The sequence below is a fragment of the Ceratotherium simum genome, chromosome 17 (genome assembly GCF_057802395.1).
Source record: "Ceratotherium simum simum isolate JZ-2026a chromosome 17, ASM5780239v1, whole genome shotgun sequence".
Classification (NCBI taxonomy): domain Eukaryota; kingdom Metazoa; phylum Chordata; class Mammalia; order Perissodactyla; family Rhinocerotidae; genus Ceratotherium; species Ceratotherium simum.
In genome coordinates, this window is record NC_141916.1 from 52,377,292 (window position 1) to 52,398,831 (window position 21,540).

The following is a 21,540-nucleotide window of genomic DNA, read 5'->3' on the forward strand; positions in this document are numbered from 1 at the left end:
AGTGGAGGATTTTATGTGACTGAACTTGCTGTTCCCCTTCTCAGCTCTCTTTTCTCAGAATCACAGACTGCCCCCCTCCCTGGCAAGCGGAATCCAGCACCTGGTGGGGTGGAGGCGGGGGTGGGTAAGAGAAGACAAGAGAGGAGAAAAGGGAGACAGAGAAAGATAAAAACATCAACATCCATGTTGCCAAACTAACAACTAAATCTATGACATGCAAGAAGGAAATTAACAGCACTAACCAAGTCAGAAAGGAATAAACACAAGGTTACCTCAAAACCAAATAGGCCTCCTCCTTTTTGACGCACTAACCAAATAACACACCATAACCATTAGAAAAACAATTTAACTATGACTGTTAATTTTTAAAAATAGAGGTTTTCACTCTAAAAGTTAGAAAATGTTGAATCTCCATGAATGGAATTGCAGAGACTTTTATTTCAAATGAATATCTTAAAGTATCTTGACAGTGAACTGTTTTTAAGAAATCGTTTCAAAAGGCAGAAAAAATGACCTATAAACTACCCAATGTTGTAAAAGAAATAAAATGAGATTTAAGTAACATTTAAATTTTAATGGTTACAGTCAATAATTAACAATGTCCACAAATATTATAAACATACTAAGTCCACAAAAAACAAAAATCTTCCATATTAGGCTACCCATAGACTCTCCATACATGTTAAGAATCGGACCCAAGTCCACAAAGATGGGGGAACAATTTATGTCATTAACGAGAAAATAGCAGCACGTTGAAAGAATCTACATTGAAGTTACATTCAACACGGTTAGCATAATAAGCCCACTCACAGAATAGCATCAACGCCCCATCTGTACTAATCAACACAAATGGGATAAAATAATGGGATTACAGATCAGCTATCACAGACAAGGATAAATTATTGAGGTAAATCTGAAGTTATTATCCCCTAACTATTTTGGGTTTTTTCAAGACGGGGGGGCGGGTAAGATTTGCATGTTGGTCAAATGCTTTAAAAAAAAATCAAAGACAGGCAATTATTTTCTGACCTCATTCTTATTCAGAGGGCTGTCAAAGGAAAAAGGAATGACGGTCACTCTCTAAAATTTACACGTAAGGAGGAAAACATGGAAGTAAAAACAATAACTGCAGGACGAACAGCACATCCTCCGCCTCGTCACACCACAGGCGTTTGTCTGATGGAGGCACGGGCAGGAGCGATCACCGCGCGCCCGAGGACAGGTCAGCAAGACGCACGTTCGCCTCCGGCCAGCGTTCCCAGGGTTACCACACCCCCTCGGCAGCGGGGAGCCGCGCTTCCCCACGCCCGCGGCCGCCGCCCTTCCGACACAGTTCTCCAGTCACACGCGCCCGGCATACCGACCCCTCCCAACACACGCCACAAGCCCAGGTTCGGCCTCGCTTCCCACCGCCTCCGGCTCGGAAGCGACCACCGGCCTTCGTGAGCCCGGTTCCCTCCCCGGGCCGAGTCCCCGCTCGTCCGCGAGTCCATTCGGCCCAAATCGCCCATGCGGGGAGAGGGGAGAGGGGCGGGCGCACCTCCGCCTCACGCCCCCCACCCGCGGGGCGAGCGGCCGCACCGCTCACCTGGCTCAGGCGGCTCCTCCCTCGCTCCCGGCCAGCGGAGCCGGGCTGGGGCCTCCGAGGGCAGCGCGGGCTGCCGGGCGGGCTGGAAGTCCGAGACGGAGAGGGGGGAGGGGTCGGGATGCCGGGAGCCGCCTCCTTTCTCCTCCGCCCCCGCGGCTCCCGCAGCCAGGCCGGGCGCCGACGCACACTCGCCCGCCTTCTCACAGCCTCGCGGTCGGGCTGGCTCTCCCTCACCCCCACTCCCACACACACCCACCCACACGCACTCACACCCGGCCGCTGCTCGCGCCCTCACCCCTCGCTCGCCTGTCGTGGGCGCGCGCGCGGCCCCGCTCACACACAGCGCGCGCGACGCCGGCGGAGGCAGCCCCGCGCTCCCCCAGACCGAGGCGCCGCGTGCAGAGGCCCGCGCGCCCGGCCCCGCCCCCCAGGCGCGGCAGCGCGGCGGACGGGGGGCGGTGGCCGGCGGCGGGCGGAGCGAGGGGCTGCGCCAGCCAGCCGGACCCGGCCGAGTGGATCTGACACCTGCGTCGGGACCCGCCCCCCAGGCTCTCCGTCCTCCCTCGCAGCCATCGCGGGCCTCTCGGGTTGTGGGGGGGGCGATGGAACGCGCGCGCTGGGAGGGAAATGGGAGCGCGAGATCGCTTCGAGGACGCGCCTTCCCCACCCGCCCCCAAACCGTCCTCCCCGAGAAAGGGAAACGGGTCGGGGGGGTTGGGATTGTTCCCAACTCGAAATCGCGAGCTTGATGCCTTCCGTTGTGCACCCTCCCCGCCCTCGCATTCCCTCGTCGGGCCCCATTGATCCACACTCTGAACCCTGACGCGAGCCCACCAGGCCTCCCGAGCAAAGTGTCCTGTCTGCGTGTCCACGCCTCTGCGCCTCCCACCCAGGCCAGCCCACCTCCCGCACAGCCTGACGGCCACCGCCTAAAGTCCTCTCTAGCCGCGGTCTCTCCCCCGCTGGGATGCCAAGATTTGGGAACAAAGATCACTAATATCTTTAAGGTCCTTATCCGTGTGTACGGAGTGAAGACAATGCCTCTGCATATTGTGAGGCAAATTTTTAAACTACATCATAAATTCTCCGGGCTTTGAACAGGTTTAAAGATATAGGCAGGGTAGTAGGGTACAGCCAGCTCTGCCACTTAGGAACCGTTGTAAACTTTGAGCAAATTAGTTACTTGACTTACTCCAAGCCTTTGTTATGGAAAGATAAGAGTATATTCCAAGGTTGTTCTGAGAATGAAATAAGATATTTAAGAGCATTTTGTAAATTCCAAAACTCTATATAAAAATAAAGTTATAGTCCAAAGGAGGCTAAAAATATGAATATGTTCAATTCATTCAATTCAATTCACATTTTTGTTCATTACTACTACGTTAACAAATTTTTCTAGATCGTGAAACCAAAGACAACAGATGACTGTCCTACTTTACAAGAAAGATTCATTTTCAGATACCCTTAGTGATTTATTACCGCCAGAGATCCCAGTGAGATACAATAATGTCCGACCAGTTTGCCTTCTTGAAGATCACGTCCGCTTCTCAGTCACCTCAACCAACAAATTCTTTCCAGCACTCCTCTCCCAAACTTTTGGGCCTATTCTTTTTGCTGATTTCCCTCAGGATGCTGAGAGTCCTTTAAGAGATGTAGCATAACCTAGGATGATAACTTCTGGACTGGCTCGGATTTCTAATTCCACTTACCTATATAATCTTCTGACATAACTTCTCTGTACCTAATCTACTCAACTATAAAAGTTAACTATAAAAATATTTTATAAAAACAGTTACCTATGTCATTGAATTGTTATATGGAGTAAATGAGTTAACAAGTACGTATATAATACTTAATGCCTGGCACAAAGCAGGTGCTATTATAAGTGTTTACTGCTGCTCTTATATGTTATGTCACTGAGAGTAACCTAGGACAGTGAACTGTTTTCACAAAGGACACATTTAGAGGAACAAATGTGCTATATGATCTACTACCTTTAGAAGAAAGGGGAAAAGTCTACAGAATTAAAATGTTACTCTTTACTTCTCTGATATTCAGCCTTCTCGAACATAAAGTATTTTCAAACTAAAGACAAAGAAGACAAGCATTATGTGATCAAGAGAAGCTTGATCACAGAAATAATAACCCTATGAGAATCTGGCAAAAAGATACACAGGAAAATTGACACAGGGAAAAGGTTGCATGAGCCGGCCCAGCAGAGGATCAATAATACCTAGCCTATCCTTAAATCCCACTGGTAAAGACCCCAATTCATGGTAACCATGCACTGCCCAGCAAAAACAGGTTGTATTGGTGAAACTGTGGAAAAGGAGTATTAGACTATTAACTCGCTGGCCACCTGCCTTCAAAAAAAATGCTATCTATCATTCAATGTACTGTCACTATGTGCTAGACACCTCCTAAGAAATTCCTAATGTATACAACATTGCTTTTCACTAAAGGTAGTCAGAAAAAAACAAAAGCAAAAACCCAGAACTGTATTTTTAAAAACAAAGTCATTGATAAGGCTTAAACAGATTGCCATTATGCTAGATAATATTTACATGAGTAATGATCAAATTCATACTTCATATTTTTGTATGAAGTAATGACGGAGCATAATGGGAAGGCAAGGTCCAGAAAGACTCAATTTCTTTGATTCAATCATAATCTTTGTGCTTTCAGGGTTAATATGTTTAGACAGGTATGGACTCACATCTCCTTTGGGTAGCAATGTATGCTCAAAGTATTATAAGTAGCTTGTCTTGGTTTAATCATGCACCACACATTTTTAACAAATTAATATTCTTCGGGGGGTCCTGGGGTCAACTGAATCCCTTGAGAAGACATATTGTAAATAACCTAGCACCTTTGGAGTCAGATAAACCTGATTTGAAATCCCAGCTTTATTTACTAGTGGCATGGAATTGTGCTTAACTTCTATACGCCTCAGTTTTCTCATCAGCAAAATGAAGACTAGCTATTTCACTAAATTATAAAGATTAATGAGGTAATTCAAATATAATGCACTACATAGTAAGTGCTCAATAAATATTAGCTATTATTATACAAGACTAATTGATACCAAAATAGTCAAATATCAGAGAGAAGCTATATAATATTTAGATACCTGTGTAATAGTACAAATAGTTATACATATTCACTGCATGTCCCTATGAGTTTGAGACCAACCTTGAGATGAATAATATCTTGGTGACAAAACTGAAGTGCATCATTTGCCTACACCAAAACACTTCCAGATTTTTGCTCTTATTCCTAGACACATTTGAATCAATGAATGGCTTTTAAAGATTGATTAAACCAGAACATCTGAGATCGGGCTGGGCACCAATATTTTTTAAAGCTCTCGAGGGAATTCTAATGTGCAGCCAAGCTAAAGACCCAGGTTTAGACAAGATGGATGTTAGAATTAACTATATATGACCGTGTTGAAATGTGCATGTTATCTAAACATTTAAATTAATCAGATTAGCTGATTAGAATATGATAGCTAGATTTGAAGAAAGAAGCATTTTTTAAAAATGCTTCTTAGGGGCCGGCCCTGTGGCTTAGCGGTTAAGCGTGCGCGATCCACTACTGGTGGCCTGGGTTCGGATCCCGGGTGCGCACTGACGCACCGCTTCTCTGGCCATGCTGAGGCGGCGTCCCACATACAGCAACTAGAAGGATGTGCAACTATGACATACAACTATCTACTGGGGCTTTGGGGAGAAAAAAAGGAGGAGGAATGGCAATAGATGTTAGCTCAGAGCCAGTCTTCCTCAGCAAAAAGAGGAGGATTGGCGTGGATGTTAGCTCAGGGCTGATCTTCCTTACCAAAAAAAAAAAAAAAAACCCTAAAAGTTCTTCATAGACAATAAGAAGATACGAGGAGGAAGGCACATAAAAGTGAGGGTTTGATGAAAACAAAATCTCTCCTAACAAAGTTGCCCAGGTCCAACCAACCGCCTGTCTCTAATTCTACTTGTGTGCATTGGTGTATATCCACATCAGCCAGAAAAGCATAAGTAACCCATGGAGAAATAATAAGAAATTGTTTCTCGATTGCATGTCAAGCAAAAATCTTTAACTACCACCCCATTGACACCACCTAGTGCAAATCTTTTCCTCCTGGGTGTAAAGACAAGGAAACAAGCTGGGATATGATCAAAACTAAAGGCCTCGAAGTAGTAAAGAGGAGAATTGTAAACAGAAATGAATCCAGGATTGTTATCAGTATCTAAAATACTGTCCTTTATGGAGTATGTAACATGATAACTGTAAAATTCATGCGGCTGGAGGAAAGGTAGTGAATGTCTTATATTAGAACCTACACTAGCAAATCAGGAACAGTAGCGGCAGCTGCAGTAGATCTAGCTCTCCCTGCTGCTTCCTCTCCCTGACCCAGCTGGCTAGAACCAGCCCGACGACAACAGTCTTCACAGAATAGCTAAACACTGATCTAACCTTTCTCCACCCACGTCCCTCCTCCCTTTCCTCCACTCCATTTCTGCACGTTAAACTGAGCGTCTCTCTAACTATGCTAAGAAAATTCCAATGCCAGTCACAAAGGAGGCTGGGGTGGGGAAAAAGGAGGAAAGACTGTACATTGGCTGAATCAGAGAAGGAAAGGGTGTAAAAGGAAAAAAAGACTTAGAAAAAGGAGTGATGTAGGGTTTCCCCCTCCTTCTTTAATTGTATCTTGTTGTTAGTAGTATGTCTTTTTCTCTACTACATAGGAATAACCTGGGATGCTTGTTTAAAATGCAAATTCCTTGGCCCTCACCTCTCATCTTCTGAATCAGCCTGTGTTTCTCACTTTTTGAGCCAAACTCAAAGCTTATGGAATCAGCCATAAGTCTGCACTTTTAATAAGCAGACCAAGTGGTTCTTAGACACATCAAAGTTCGAGAATCATGTCTTAAAGAGACTGAAATAACCATTTGTAAAATGCTCTTTAATTATAGCACTCAACATTTATAAACTCGTTTTAGCTTCAAGCAGCTTTGTAAGGTGGAGCAGATATTGTTAGTCCCCTCTGACAGAAGAGAAAATTGAGGCAATGAGATGAAATCATTAGTGGCAATTTCCTGGTTTCCTGATTCCCTGTCCACTGGAGTATCTTAAAAGTATATCAATCTGGGAAGAATATAAAAAGAAAGAATGGAATAAGTAAATGTGGAAAGGCAGTGTGTTCTCTTCTAAAGAATCGAGTAAGCACAAAGTAATAAAGGAAAAAAGAAACTAAGAGCCCCTCACTTGGTGCATGGAAACATGACTGAATTGGTAGACATTTCAGCCATAGAAATGATATTTAAACCACACAAGGCCATGTGGATCTGTCACACATCTATGTCACCAGCAGCACCCTGAATGATTAACAGATATTTACAGATTGAATTAATGAATGAATGAATTCTGGAAGCATCCTAATGACCTGGCACCACCATATTTGTCCTGGCCCACTTTATTGTCTTTTGCACATTGAAAAAGTTAGACTAGGGAGCCCTAGTCTTCATTAGTCTAAGTTCATGTAGTTATCCTCGGTGCAAAGAAACAGAGCAATTTATATTTATTCTGTCCAAATTCTCATCTGCCCTATTTCTTCATTTTGTTTTTAAATCATTTTTGCTCTCTTGGTTTGCAAACCCACAGTGGTCATTGAGCTCGATTTTTTTTTTATCTTCCTTGCTTTTCCTATTTAACCTTTCTTCCATTAACTCCACCTGAATCCGCAAAGTAACACTTTGCTTGCTTTTTCTTCTCTCTCTCAGTGCCTTTCAATTTGAGTTTCACCCTAAGAGGATGTTATAAAGTCAGAGGAGACAGTAGAGAAAGAACAATGAAAGAGAAAATCTTGGGGCCGGCCCGGCGGCCCGGGGTTCGCCAGTTCGGATCCCAGGCATGCACAGACGCACTGCTTGGTAAGCCATGCTGTGGCGGCGTCCCATATAAAGTGGAGGAAGATGGGCACAGATGTTAGCCCAGGGCCAGTCTTCCTCAGCAAAAAAAGAGGAGGATTGGCAGATGTTAGCACAGGGCTGATCTCCTCACAAAAAAAAAGAAAGAAAGAGAAAATCTTTGGAGAGGGACACTATGGAATTATTAGGCAAATCTCTAATGTACAAGTTCCCATCCTTTTTCGCTTGTTTCCCAGAACTTTTCTGGACAACTGGAGCAGACAACTTAGACCAGGATAGAGGATCTATAAAACTGGCTTGCTTAGTAAATAAATGGTGAAAAGACTTAGGCATAAGGAAAATACCAAAAAAATATTTGGAACATATATAGTTATATATCTGTCCCCAGTGTCATAATAAACCTTACATGTCCTAGAACATGGAATGTTCTCAGAGCTTTTACACATATTAAACAGTTTAATCCTTCTAATAACACTACTGGTTTGAGTATCTTTTTACAAATGAGCATACTGAGGCACAGAGAAGCTGAGTAACTTGTCCAAACTCACACAGCTAACAAGTGGCAAACCATGATTTGAATCCAAGCAGCAAAGTGCATACTTTTAGCCACTTCTTATAATCCCTTCAAGACTATAAACCGATTTTGTCTGCAGTTTCCCCCCAACTCTTAGTAAGCAAAGTTTTATTGAGACATTAATACCTGCTGTTTTGGGTTATGGTTCCAATACCATAGACAAACATTTGAAAAATTATGGCACATATTTATTAGAATTTGTCACAAAGTATCTAAGAGTCCATTAACCAAGCATACCTATAAAGATACAACAAAAAATTATTACTAATACATGTGATATTCTTCAAATATATAGATTCTATTTTGGTTAAAGTACAAATCCATTTAAGTCATAAATGAATTTGCTAAAATCGTAGAAGCTTTTTATCATTATGCTTTTTCTCAAACTTCAGATACTAAAAATAAAATTACTATCTCGTGGGAGACTGTGAAATGTTTTGAGGTTTAAAAAGGGAACCACTGACAAGTTGGGGCAAAAAGGGTTTAGGAGAAAAATCAGGGTTTAGCAGAGAAACCAGGGTTTAGCGCTTAATAGTGAGGGCAAAAGTAGGTCAGTGTCCCTGGCAGTCACAGCTGGTAGAGAGTGAAGTCACCCGAGAAATGAGGTGCAGGGTAAGGGAGGTGGAATTTAAGGTGGAGACCTAGAAAGACCCTTTGAGGGGGAGAACTGTGGGGGCAGTAGAGGAAGAATTTACAGAGGCGGCTTGTCAGCCTCTTATAGGCTGATTTCAGAAACAGCTGAAGCACCACTTCCTCCTCCCCGCTCCCCGCAGGCTTTCTCCCAGGCCTCATTCCCTACCTCCGTATCAACATCAGACCCCCTCTGCTGGAGACAAAGACACCAGAGAAAGGAATAAGGAGAAAGACAAGCCTGAAAAAGAATAATTTTGCTTAAGGAGTGAGTGGTGTGGAAAGAAGTGAAAGAGAATTTTAATCAAATTCAGGGAAACGTGATGAAGAGGAAGAAATAACAAAGGAGAGAGGCAGACAAAAAATAGTAGAAAGAAAAGGAGGAAAAGACGGCTGAGTGAAACAAAAGACATTAATGAATGGAGCAAAAGTAGTATTGGAAATATTACTATAATAATTTCCAATTACTTAGGCTTAAAAAATGATGTGAGCAAAAGCTGAAAAGACATCATAATGGTTGCAAAGGAAATCATCAAAAATATGTAGTGTTTTGGCAACAAAGCAAAACTAGGATGATCCCAACTAAGATTTCCCTCTCCAGTCCACACCCAAGGTCAAAGTTATGCTGTCTCTGTGGTTATCTGTGTAGATCTAAAAGAAGTTGTCATGACTAAGTCAAATTTCTGATTCCGGGTATAGGTGGTTCATGCTAAATGTTGATAACAATCGTAATAATAACAATAACCATCTTTGGAATGTGGAGATAGAATGTATTTCAACATCCCTGCTTTTGAAATATGTCATGCAATTCACATATTATTTTATTTTATTTTATTTTGTGAGGAAGATCAGCCCTGAGCTGACATCTATTGCCAATCCTCCTCTTTTTGCTGAGGAAGACTGGCCCTGGGCTAACCTCCGTGCCCATCTTCCTCCACTTTATATGGAACACCACCACAGCATGGCTTGACAAGTGGTGCGTCAGTGTGCGCCCGGGATCAGAACCTGCTAACACTCGAGCTGTCGCAGCAGAGCACGCATTTAACCGCTGTGCCACCAGGCCGGCCCCACATACTATTTTACTTACCAAAAAAAATTCTCTAGTCCTGTTCATTTAATCTCTGATCAAAACTGACTATCTTTCCATTATGTCCAATAGCTCTCCTGTGTAACAACAACAAAAACCCTCCTTTTTCTCATCTAAATACGGTTAGTGCTCCTTTCTGGATAATTGCTAAGTTTTTAAATATCCCCTGGTGTAACCAAAATATACCTATAATATATATGTCAAGATAAACCACGTCTAGAAAGAAATAAAGGGGGAAATACTAGGAAATATCTCACCAAAGTGCCAGAAGAACTAGAGATATATGGTGTCTATGAAAGGGGTTGAGAACAGGCCTCCCTAGGATGTGCCACTTTGGCATGTGAAATATTTTGAGCCAAAGGCAATCGAGACCCTGCGAGCTCAAGAGAAAGTTTTACCTATCCCTTAAAGAATTTAAATTGGACACCTTGCCCATAATAAGAGTTATTACCAGAAATAACTTTTTATGACCTATCTGTATGGCATGGCAAACCTCTAGTTAGTGAACATCTGCTCTTCTTATCATCCCACTAATTACCCTTCTCCCCTCTGAAGCCTCAGGCCCCTATCCCATTCCTTAGCTCAAGATGAGAAAAATACCTCACGTTACCTTTCTGTCTCTGAACCTCTCATGTATGTGGAGTCTCTGAGTCTCTCGTGTATGTAGGGTTCCCGTACGTACAAAATCATATTTGATTTTCTCTTATTAATCTGTCTCATGTCAATTTTTATTCTTACACCAGCCAGAAGAACCTAGAGGAGAAGAAAAGTTCTTCCTCTCCTACGCCTACATATGGAAGAATGCTGCTTTTCTTTCCCTCCTCTTCTCAAATGTCTTCCTTTCCTAAGGAAGGAATTTCTATTGTTTATGTTCTGTTTTCTCATTCCCCCTTTCTCCAAATCTCCTTTTTCTTTTCTCTTGTTGAAACAGCTTCTGTCTTTATTTCCATCTCGTGTGCCTCCACATTTCCTTCTGACTTTGTTATGACCTGTCAGCCAGACTTCCACTAAACTTGCAGAGCTGGAATCAGAACAGTGCATTTGGCAAAAAGTCAGTCACACATACCACACAACCACAAACAAGCACTCCGACTGCAAAATCCTTTCAACAATACATTCCTGTTTCTAGCAGTCAGCAGTTCACAGACCCATGATCTGAAATAAGCAACACATACATTCACATACATTCTGCGTGTCCATGGCCTCTGCAGTCAGCTCACAAAGACACAATATCTGCAGAAAGGTCTTACAGGCAGCATACACAAGCAGTGCATTCTCCACCCCTTTCATAAGCTCTTCCTGACTGGCTCTCCCAGCCACCTCCTCCCCTCACAGTGCCTGGCAATGACTCCCCTCCTTTTCCTGCAGTTCTCCAAGTTGTAACTGCAGTGCCATCCATCACCCTCCCAACAGATCCTCAGGCAAAGCAATTGTTTCTTGAGGCTTTCTTTTCCACTGACTGAGAACTTGCTCTAGCAAAAGGATTGTCAGAACAGAATCTCCTTCTGGAACACAATAGTTTAGGTTGATCCCTAGTGCCCTAACTTCTTTCCTCAGATATTAATTTTGACCTGGAACGCTTGTGGAGAAGGCAGAGAAAAAGGAAAAAAAAAAAAGAAAGAAAACAAGAAGGAAGGAAGGAAAGAAGGAAGGAGGAAGGAAGGAAGGAAGATAGGAAGAGAGAAAGAAAGGAAGAAAGAGAAAGGGAGGAAGAACTATTCTATCCTCTAGGTCCTTTTGGCTGGTCTAAGAATTAAATTGACAAGAGACAAAATAATAGGAGAAAATAAAACAAAGTTTATAAAGTATAGATGGGAGAAACCCAGGAAAACCGAGTAACTTGCCAAAATGGCTGAAGCCACCACCTTAAATACCATCTTCAGCTAAAGACAAAGGAAGATGTTGGGGGTAGCGTTTTGGGACTTCAAAGGGGAGGAAGGCAATTTAAATGGAGAAGGAAAAGCAAACGTTTGATAAACAAGTGTCTGCTGGGCCATCTATAGACAATGAGAAGGAACTTTGATAAAAATGGGCTTAGCAAGGAGCCTCCCAGCCCATCATACACAGAATTATCTATGGTGATGGCCTGTCCTGGGGACAGGCCTTCTATCTTAAATTCTTTTAGTCCATTAGGGGGAAGGTCAAAGTTTCTTTCAGAGTCTTTTGTCCTTAAAAATAATCAAGACAGGGTCTAGCCTAGTAGTGTAGGGATCAGGTTTGCACATTGCACTTCGGTGGCCCAGGGTTCACCAGTTCAGATCCTGGGCACGGACCTACCCACTGGCCATCAAGCCATGCTGAGGCAGCACCCCACATAGAGCAACTAGAAGAATGTACAACTATGACATACAACTATCTGCTGGGGCTTTCAGGAGAAAAAAGGAAAAATGGAGGGAGATTGGCAACAGATGTTAGCTCAGGGACAATCTTCCTCCAAAAAGGAAATAATCAAGACAAAGAGATTCATTTTGGGCTGGCCAATTCTCATCCCCCCCAAAAGAGTAAGGAGTGGGGGGAGAGAGAGAGAGAGAAAGAAAGAAAAGAAAAAAAGAAAACAAAGGGAAGAAGGAGAAGAGAGAGAGCCCTGGTAGAAATTGCAATGAAGACAACGTGGACAAAAGCAGAGAAATAGATTAAAAAGGAAAGAGGGGAGAGCAGAGGAGGAGGAGAGAGGAAATGGAACAGGAGGTATGAAAGTAAATGGAGTAACAAAGAAATAAGATAAAAGTATGAAAGATTAGTTATGATAGTTTCTTGAACTTTTTGTTACCCAGTAAGTTACTGAGGTGACCCTGGAAGTAGGACAGAAGATTCCTAGAGAAGGTTAAGAGGAAAATCAATAATAAAGAGAATAATCTCCTGATGAGATTGTATATTTTGAAATTTCCTAAAAAGACAAAACAGACAACCATCACAAATATATGCCACAAGGGAGATTTAAACTACTAATTTGAAAGCAGTTAGTGATGCTTGGAGAAAAAGTACATTTGGCTTTCAGTTAAAGCAACAGATGATTTGTCCCAAATATTGCAGTATTTGAGATATACTAAAAATTTATGTGTTGTTTATCTGAAATTCAAATTTATTTGACCATCCTGTATTTTACCCGGCAGTTATATCCTCAGGGGATTCTGATACATGCTCAACTCTGACAGATATGGTATAAAGAAAGCCTGCATTTAGTAAGACCACCTGGAGATGCTTGCAAAGTGAAGATTCTCACCCCCACCACAAACATACCAAATTGAAATTGCCAAATAAGGAGCTCAAAAATCTTCATTTTGGGCCTGCCCGGTGGCGCAAGCAGTTAAGTGCACGCGCTCCACTGTGGCGGCCCCGGGGTTCGCCAGTTCGGATCCCGGGCTCTCACTGATGCACCGCTTGTTAAGCCATGCTGTGGCGGCGTCCCACATAAAGCAGAGGAAGATGGGCAAGAATGTTAGCCCAGGGCCAGTCTTCCTCAGCAAAAAAAGAGGAGGATTGGCATCAGATGTTAGCTCAGAGCTGGTCTTCCTCACAAAAAAAAAAAAAAAAATCTTCATTTTGATGTACATTGGATGATTTTGATGCACTAAAGTTTGATAACCACCGATTTCCCCACTATTCTTCCATGGAGCCCTCCCCAAATCTGTATAAAATTTGTTAAATTAATTAAACAAGGGAGCCATTAGACTGATGTGGCTCTAATGTCATGGTGGCCTATGTAAGCAAACCAAAATCTAAGCCTGTAAATGTCTCAAGGTTCCAAAACTAAAACCTAAGGACAACTAACACAAACAGCCAACTAGGCTTTTAAGCTATAGCCAATTAATAATTTCCTTGCTTTTGCCTTTTCTCTGTAAAACCTCTCCCCAAGCTCCTGTGGGTGGAGAACTCCTAACCACTTCCAGTTTGGCACTGCCAAATTAGAATCAATTTTTGTTGAAATAAACTTTTAAAATTTTTAATATGCCTCAGTTTATCTTTTAACAGTTCTGATGTCAGAAGAGGGAACCAAAGTAGACTGGAAACCAGCCAGAGTTGGATTGGGTCCAACTTAGAAACCAGACTAGGTTCGGGGTCAACCTAGGTATGACTTAAATTGGACTGGGTCCAGTGTGAGGCCTCAGGTGAATAAAATTTTGTTTTAAGGCTGAACAAGGTTAACCTTACCAAAGATAATCTTGAATTACAGTGGCCACAGTGAGGAACTTTAACCTAGATCCATTTTTGAACTGCCCTAGAGAAAAATGGGTCTCAGCCAAGCAGTCACTATAAAGAGTAGAGGGAAAATTATTTTTCCTCCTCTATGGTTTCCAGCAACCAGAATGAGACCCACTGGTACACCCCACTCTCTCCAGAGCCTGCAGATGAGATCCTGAGAAAACTGATAGAAGCTGGCAAAGGTAAGAATTCTTACCAAAGTCAGCTCTCCCAGATCTCTATCTGTAGTGCCTGCTTGAGAGAGGAAGGTAAATTTCACACTGTCCCTTCCTTTCCAAATTCAGACTCTTGTGATTTTGGTTTTGGGGTACACATTGGTTATCCATGCTTTCTCTCCCAGGGACAGCTATTGCCTTCTCGTTTGCCTCATTTTGTATCCTGAGAACTTGACTTGGCTCTGACTGCTTGGGGCATGCAGGTTGTTGGTTCTTGTGTATACAGGCAGCTCAACCATCAGGTTAGGAGCCCCAAAAATATGGCCAGACAGAAATATGGATTGTATCCCATTTGTGGCTAGATATGGCTGGACAGAAAAGTGAATTGCACTCCATTTTTGGCTAGGGCCTGACTGAGGACATGACCCTACAGTCCTGTTGCCAGCTCTCAGGGGACCTGTCCAGATCTTTGTTTCTTTTAACTATCTTTTGGAATAGCTCTGGATCTTGGAAGGGTGGTACCCTTTGCACCCTCTTTGGAACACTTCTTGAGTCCATGGGGTTGTTTAATATGGACAGAAATATTTACCATTTGTCCCAGCTGAAACCTGACAAGATATTTGAAAGATTTTTTTTTTTTTTTTGTGAGGAGATCAGCCCTGTGTTAACATCTGCCAATCCTTCTCTTCTTTTTGCTGAGGAAGACTGGCCCTGGGCTAACATCTGTGCCCGTCTTCCTCCACTTTATATGGGATGCCGCCACAGCATGGCTTGCCAAGCAGTGCGTCAGTGTGCACCCGGGATCCGAACCGGCAAACCCCGGGCCGCTGCAGCGGAGCGCACGCATTTAACCACTTGCACCACCGGGCCAGGCCCTGAAAGGATTATTTTTAAGTAGCTCTTTGGTCAGAAGTTAGCCAAACTGGAAACTGATATTCAAGGCCTGATAGAACATTTTTTTAGGCCTTCTCCCTTAAGTATAATGAAACTATGTACCCGGAAGGAAAGAAAACCATTCTGAAGCCATTGTGGAAGCATTTATGAAAACATTCCAGTCACACAGTTCTAAATCTAGAACATAGGAATCTTGATTTCCATCTTAGTTGGAAAGCTCCCTGATATAAAGAAGCAAATTAATGTAGTTGAATGGGTGGGTGAGCCTTTTTATATTATTCAGATTGTAACCCAATTCTTTGAGGAATTAAAAACAACTGTATGGTCATGCACCACATAACAACGTTTCAGTCAGTGAAAGACCGTGTATATTATGGTGGTCCTATAAGATTAGTATTGTATAGCCTAGGTGTGTAGTAGGCTATACCATCTAGGTTTGTGTAAATACACTCTATGATGTTTACACAATGATGAAATCACCTAATGACACATTTCTCAGAATGTATCCCCATCATTAAGCAATGCATGACTGTACTTATGTTATTAATCTAGTCTTTACAATAACCAAAATGTGGCTTTAGAAGAAATTCAAACCCCACCTATTCTTTTTACCAACCCCAAAACTTCATTATTCATCTCAAAAGGCTTAAAGATATTGTAAAAGATCTGGATTTAGGAAAGCTCTTCTTGGAGACACTTACATCCTTTCTGTGTGCCTTTAAGATGTAAATAAATATTCTACCTGGGCTTCTCTAGGAACCTAGACTCATTTCTTTGAAATGCAAACTTCAGGCAGGTAATTCTTATCAGAAGGAAAAAAAGCTATTTAGAAATTAGACAAATGAAAAATAAAATATCTTAAAAGTCTTTTCCACACATATAGTAAAAACTTAAGCCATCTGAGCAGGTAACCTTAATTTATTCCATCTGCCAGAAACACAATTTGGATCCAACTGTTCTTTTATAAACTGATGAATTTTGCATTATCATACCTATCTCATAGCTAAAATTTTTAAATGAAAATTATAAGATCTCTGTTTGGATCTATCTGTATATTTACGTATGTCTGTTTACGTAGTCATAGATGGGTGGTTTTTCCTACCTCTGGATGGTATTGCCAAAATCAATTTTTAAAGAACTCTATTTAATTGGCTTAAAGGAAAATAAGCACTTACATAAATTAAGTATACTCTAAAAAATATAGAAACTTATCCAAATGTTTTTCAAGTTCACATGATCTTGCATAATCTTTGGTAAATAAAAGCTGGTTTAGGGGTCGGCACCGTGGCTTAGTGGTTGAGTGTGCGCACTCCGCTACTGGCAGCCCGGGTTCGGATCACTGGCGCACACCAACGCACTGCTTGTCCGGCTGTGCTGAGGCTGCGTCCCACATACAACAACTAGAAGGATGTGCAACTATGACATACAACTATCTACTGGGGCTTTGGGGAGAAAAAGGGAAAAAAAGGAGGAGGATTGGCAATAGATGTTAGCTCAGGGCGGGTCTTCCTCAGGAAAAAGAGGAGGATTGGCGTGGATGTTAGCTCAGGGCTGATCTTCCCCACAAAAAAAAAAAAAAAAAGCTGGTTTAGATTTGTTGGTTTAGTTAAAAGAGGCATGTCTTCATGATTATCAGCATTAAATACAACTTTTATTCTGTCTGGGTGTACTAGTCATAAATTCATGTTATCTTTTATAAAATTTGTCAATAAGAAATGATGGTTAGCTGTTTAATGGCTCTTGAAATGCTTATGAATAAACTAAACACAATTGTTAAGAACAGGTAAGAGATGTAAATAGGATAAGTTTATAAATGAACTTTTCAACAATAATTGTTTTATGGTATGTCTACTTAAAAAGAATTTCCAAAATCTTTTTGGAACTTGAAACCTTAAAATTATGCAAAGTTAACTGATGGATATTCATTGAATATCTGGGTTATTTCAAATAAGATAAAATACTGAAACATTAATTGCTGAACACAAGCTTATCTACTTTTGACTTCTTATTACAAAGAAACTAAAGATATTTGGGTCTATCAGAAAACATGTCTTGTGCCACATTTAAAAATTTACCATGTGGAAAAATATATATATAGAAAGTATGAGGTGTATTCATGAACTTGCCAATCTACAGAATGCTAGTATAACAGACAGCCCACAATTGCTCATTTCCTAGCTTTCACTAGAAATTAAAGTTTTCTAGTGAAAACTTTGTGAGGAAGATCAGCCCTGAGCTAACATCCATGCCAATCCTCCTCTTTTTTTTCTTTTGCTGAGGAAGACTGGTCCTAGGCTAACATCCAAGCCCATCTTCCTCCACTTTATAAGGGACGCTGCCACAGCATGGCCTGACAAGAGGTGCATCAGTGTGAGCCTGGGATCCGAACCCGGGCTACCAGCAGCAGAGCACACACACTTAACCACTACGCCACGGGGCCGGCGCCGAAATTAAACTTTCTAAGGGTTAAGAATTGTAATCAGGGTCTGGTCCTGTGGCTTAGCGGTTAAGTGTGCGCACTCGGCTGCTGGCGGCCCGGATTCGGATCCCGGGCACACACCAACGCACCGCTTCTCTGGACATGCTGAGGCCACATCCCACATGCAGCAACTGGAAGGATGTGCAGCTATGGCATACAGCAATCTACTGGGGCTTTGGGGGGAAAATAAATAAATAAAATCTTAAAAAAAAAAAAAAGAATTGTAATCAATATATGTAACTAAAACTACTAGAAATATTAAGGCCAAAAGAGAACAACTGTGTATGACAAGTAGATGAGCAAAGTAAAATGTGGTTTTTTTTGGATAAGGAAAATTATGAAGGACATGTTTTTGTTAGGGATGTAAAGAGATTTTCACATATTGACGTATATGGAGTAACTATTCAGGTTCAAACTGATTCGGCTTGAACTAAAGAGGCCTGACTTATGGCCTATCGAACATACATCGTACATCTGCTTTAACCATTAAAGTAAAGAATGCACTCTCATAAGATAAGAATACATACTTCCCCTCCTATGCCCTATTGGTAATGCCAGTATTAGCCCCTTCCCCCACACCAGGGTCATGTTGACCTGCTAATTTGCAACTGAACACCTCTTTGAAACTTAAATATATCCTGGATGTGTTTAATATAAGCTCTTTGTTCTAAAAAGACATAAGACTGTACTGAAAGCTATACTTTTCTGGAACATTTTCTAAGGCCTTCCCAGGTTATAATCCTCAATCTGGCTCAAGTAAAACTCACCTTATTTCTCTTATGTATAGAATGGTTATTGGTTACTTGCAACAGGGGAATAACAGCAATTTTGTCCTAAAGTTGAATGACTGGTTGTTCCAGAATGAGAAATAGAAAAAATATAGGACAAAATCTGAATGAATATTTAAAAAGTTGTAGATAGTTTGTGGAAAAGGAATCTGGGGAAAGGAATTTTATGTGCCATCAAGCTGGCTAAGATTGGAATGAATTTATTTAAATTTTTAAAGAATAATTCATAATATCAAAAGTACACTGGTGCAAAATTAGAACTTGATTTTCTCTCTGTTAAAAGGACAAACTTTTCTTAGACTGTTGATCTGCTCATGATAAGAGATTGTGCAAAGTTTTTCTTTGCATTTTAAGTAATTTGACTAGAAAGCAAGGATTTTGTATCTTACCAAAATAACTTTCTGTGCCTAAAGTTGTGGTTATCAAGACTTTAATTACTTAGGAGAACTGAGTCTTCTCAATATTAGAAGAGCTAACTTTTCTTTAAAGACCATCTATTGTCACTTTAGTTAAATTAAGTATTATTTCATGATAATCTGTGATCCTATTTAGTTAAATATAACCTTTTTTTTTGGTGAGGAAGATCAGCCCTGAGCTAACATCCAACGCCAATCTTCCTCTTTTCACCAAGGAATAATTGTCCTGTGCTAACATCTGTGCCCATCTTCCTCCACCTTATATGGGACGCTGCCACAGAATGGCTTGACAAGTGGTGCATCAGTGCGCGCCTGGGATCCAAACCTGCAAACCCTGGGCCACCGAAGCAGAGTGTGTGCACTTAACCGCTGCACCACCAGGCCAGCCCTATTTGAACATTTTGAAGTTTAAATATCCAAAATCAAATTCTAAATGGAGTCTTTCTGCCCTCAAAATAACTTTGAGATATCTTACAGGGCCCCTGAAAAAATCTCAAAGGATTGTCTCTCACTTTGTAAAGAGAGATGTAAAACTAATTAGATTTATTTGGTCTGTTAAATTATGTGGGAAGCATTGTCAAATAAATGATGATAAACCTTCTTAGGTATATGTGTATGGGTATACATTACTAACATAGGTATTCCAGAAATAGTTTGAAATTCATAGAAATTTTTCAATACTCTTGTCCAATTATTATCTTTAATTGTTATATGCCACAGAAACAACTACATTTCCTTATCAAAATGAGCTCTCATCAGATCTTTAACCATGGCTCTTTTTTTAAAGTCTTTTTGTCATTTACAGACAGTTTTTGTTTTACTCTGGTGCTTTTGCAAAAAGTGCTTTGTAGAGGAGCAGAATTTGCCACTCCAAAATATGTCTCTTTGGCGTAAGGATTATTTTATGCTGATTATCCTTAAGAAACAGCACTATCGGAAATGTATATAATGTTATAAACCAATATGACCTCAATAAAATAAATTAATTAATTAACAAAAAAGAAAGAAACTGCAGACACAGGAAAAGCTCTGAAAATGGAGTAGAAGTTACCCTTTAGAGACATTTACATTTCTAAGGGAAAAATCTCCATTTGTGAGGGTGTCTCCCTCCCTGTGCCAGGAAGATGAGAATGACTCAATCTCTAGAAACTCTTATCAATGCAGAAGGCAATGACTTAAATCTGCATAGCAGCCTTATCCCTGTTTACCGTGCTTTTCCCCGTAACCTCCCATAACTGACTCTCCACCCCAGTATCTTCTTTTGTCTTGAACTGAAGATAGTATTTAAGGTGATGGCTTCAGCCATTTTGGAGAGTTATTCAGTTTTCCTGGGTCTCTCCCATGTATACAGGAGGTATATGTGTCATTAAACTTGTTTGTTTTTCTCCTGTTAATGTGTCTTGTATCAATTTAATTATTAGATCAGCCAAAGAACCTAGAGGAGAAGAAAGGAAAAAAATCAAACATGACCAGACAGTTTTAAGCAACTAATGTTGACTTTATAGAGCCAATAAAGCCCCTTTAAAAAAACTAGCCTGCTATCCTGCTTAGAGGATTCTTGGCAGCCTTACAAAGTGAGTAAAGAAGGTCACTTCCCGGCAGGTCCAGGAACCTCAGGATATCTTGGGCACCTCAAGAAGAGAGGAATTAACTCAACTCTATCTATAGGTATTCCCAGAAAAGTCTGATGGAAAGTTCTTGACTTGGCTTTTTAACCTGAAGAGGCTTTTAAAAGTCCAATCTAAGTTCCTTATGAAAAGTTCCAGCAAGGCAGATTTAAAAAGAGCCTATATGGTCAATTACTGTTCTTGCTGCACTTATGTTAATAATCAGGCCAAGTTTAATGAGACTACACTTATATTTTGTAAACAAATTAGTCTTACTGAGATTATCTTTGATAGAAATGGAGGTGATTATAGGGAAAGAAAAAAATTTATAATTCAGTAGAAAACTGTAATACAACCTGTGGATATCAGATTCTAGTTCTGTTCATTTTCTTTGAGGTTTTGTTATATACCTATAAACTGGACTGGATCCTGAATTTTTCTAGTTTCATCAAATATCTGACTAAGATGCTCCAAACTAATGTTTCCAATTTTTCCCACCCTTCTGATTTGGAATCACTAAGAACCAAGACTGCCCTTAAACTTCCTTGGAAGAAACCATACCAGATCCTCCTCACTACCCAGACAGCAGCCAAACTTCAGAGACTTCAACCTTGGGTCCACATCTCTCAATAAAAAGGGCTCCTCCAGACTCTTGGAACTGCACACCAGCTAGAAATCTAAAATTAAAATTGACTATGGAGGTTCCTCCCCAGAAGCAGAGGGCATCTTGAGGTGGACAGCTCTCCCAAGATCACAGATCAAGATCTTCATCTCTAATATAAAACCTTGATTCCTTTTTCCTTTCCACTACTTGCTTTTTCTCTCTGTTACTGCACAGGAAGACAATGCTCCTTTTTTTTTTTTTTTAATAATTTTATTTATTTATTTTTCCCCCAAAGCCCCAGTAGATAGCTGTATGTCATAGCTGCACATCCTTCTAGTTGCTGTATGTGGGACGCGGCCTCAGCATGGCCAGAGAAGTGGTGCGTCAGTACGCACCCGGGATCCGAACCCAGGCTGCCAGCAGCAGAGCACACGCACTCAACCGCCAAGCCACGGGGCCAGCCTGGACAATGCTCCTTAACTCTGGCAACTATCCCAGAATCTACCAATAAGGCCACGTCTGCATAACAAAAGCCCCTAGACTTTCTTGCTAGGGTGGTTTTAGATAATGGAATTGCTTTAAATTACTTATTGG

At 41.3% G+C, this 21,540-nt stretch overlaps 1 protein-coding gene across 6 annotated transcripts in view; it reads right to left on the reverse strand.

Moving 5' to 3' along the window:
* RIMKLB (ribosomal modification protein rimK like family member B) overlaps positions 1–1,965 on the reverse strand; it is a 77,592-nt gene extending 75,627 nt beyond the window's left edge. For 3 of the 6 annotated variants that reach the window (XM_087442790.1, XM_087442789.1, XM_087442791.1), the window contains exon 1: positions 1,589–1,843. The gene's annotated coding sequence lies outside the window, so the exon portion shown is untranslated. Of the gene's footprint in view, positions 1–1,588; positions 1,846–1,883 lie in introns of those variants that run through there. The other 3 variants (XM_087442786.1, XM_087442785.1, XM_087442788.1) reach the window with 2 other exon arrangements.
* Positions 1,966–21,540: the final 19,575 nt, after the last annotated feature.